Source organism: Palaemon carinicauda, chromosome 1, assembly GCF_036898095.1.
Source record: "Palaemon carinicauda isolate YSFRI2023 chromosome 1, ASM3689809v2, whole genome shotgun sequence".
Lineage (NCBI taxonomy): Eukaryota > Metazoa > Arthropoda > Malacostraca > Decapoda > Palaemonidae > Palaemon > Palaemon carinicauda.
In genome coordinates, this window is record NC_090725.1 from 288,035,852 (window position 1) to 288,038,051 (window position 2,200).

The following is a 2,200-nucleotide window of genomic DNA, read 5'->3' on the forward strand; positions in this document are numbered from 1 at the left end:
GGGTTGTTATAACTTTCTTCCTGTTTATTAATATGTTATGGCAACAAGGGAGTGATATTAAGATGTTCTCTCATCACCCACTTTTCGTCTAGTTCTTTCAGTTTTATAAAATTTTGACCTCAAGATGCTTCGTTTGTGTTTTCGAGTATAGTGTCTGATGAACGCTGTTGTTTTTACACGGCAAAAGCCATATTTTCCCAGGGTTTATTATTATTATTATTATTATTATTATTATTATTATTGGAAAAGCTAGATGCTATAAACTAAGGGCTCCATGACAGAAGAAATAGTCCAGTGAGGAAAGGAAATGAGAAAAAAAAAAATAAACATACATATACCAAAGGCACTTCCCCCAATTTTGGGGGGTAGCCGACATCAACAATGAAACAAAACAAAAAGAGGACCTCTACTCTCTACGTTCCTTCAGCCTAACCAGGGACTCAACTGAGTTCAGCTGGTACTGCTAGGGTGCCACAGCCCAACCTCCCACATCATCCACCACAGATGAAGCTTCATAATGCTGAATCCCTTACTGCTGCTACCTCCGCGGTCATCTAAGGCACTGGAGGAAGCAGCAATTAAGATAAAAAATACTAAGAACAGCAAAAATAATAAAACAAGTCTTTCAACTATGAACTATAAAAACTTAGAAAAACAAGAAGAAGAGAAATAAGATAGAATAGTGTGGCCCAGTTTACCCTCAAGCAAGAGAACTCTATCTCAAGAGTTATATGATTTATTTCTCATCAGTTTGTTAAATGCGTGTGTTAGAGAATTTTTGTAATATATATATATATATATATATATATACTGTATACATATATATATATATATTTATATATTCATATATATATATATATATATATATATTTATATATACATCTATATATATTTATATATACATATATATATGTATATATATATGATTATACATATATGTATATGTATATAATTATATATATATATATATATATATACTGTATATATATATATGTATATATATATATATATATATATATGGAAAAGTTATTAATGGATTTTCAAAATTAGATAATGCATAGAATTGAAGCATCAACATTATTATAAGTAGCATTAGCGAAGACTAAAGTAACCTTGAAGACCCTTGACAAGCCATAGGAAATGTTATATCGATTGCTACGCAATACGGAAAGACATAGAAATTCCCTGACCTAAGATTTCCGGTAGCGGTGACGTATAAGCGAAGACCCCCAAGTGCTGACGATCCAGTACAAGAGAGGAAGCAGCTGAATTTACGCCTCTACTGTAACTGTTCCCTGTTTAATGTTAAATTAACCGTTACCTCTGGCACGAGACTTGGAGTGGAAAGGGTTGGCCACGTTATTTTTCTAAGCGTTTTCCCTGTGCGACTACAAGAAAGTTGCTGAGTACTTGCACGTCAAGGTGAAGCCACGGTCTAGGTATATACGTAGAACGTGGGTGAAACATGAATGGAGCGCGCGCTCTCTCTCTCTCTCTCTCTCTCTCTCTCTCTCTCTCTCAAAAGCTTCCTTCTTAAATAGCGAGGCGGAACCAAGACCTTAGAATTATGGTGACGTATAGATAATATAGCAAATGAAAACATTACAAACATATAAATGACGTTGAAGTTGACACCGTCGGTCATGGGGTAAAATTCGTGCGTATGCGGGTGTGTAATTGCGTGTGTAGAAGTAAAGGGTATTCTGACTTAAATGTCACGTGTAGCCTGGGGCAGAAAAAAGACATATAGACCTCGGATAACATTTAAGGTTAGCCCCTCTGTTATAAAATGCAACTTTAAGCCTGAGATCGATCCCATGTCGCGAAAGAGATTGGCTTGTGGCTGTTTACTAAAAAGATTGGGCCTCTGTTTGCCTGAATAGTGAAAAACGCGTCGCTTCCAGGATGGAAAAAGGAATTAGCCTTGCAACCTATTCCCATAAATATTAGCTGAGAGAGATTAAATCTAATAATCTCATTCAAGGATATTGTCGAACATCAGTTAGCATTGGAGTAAGTTTGACTCTAGAATACACTTGATGCAAATAAATATGGGTTTGCAGATAATGACAATTACTGGTGCTGGTATTATCAAAGGATTTTATTTCTTATTGCTGATATTCAGAATAAGCATACATGGACTTTACCGTATGGAATGGGATTAAACTGAATCTCATGCTCATATATAGAATAAAATACA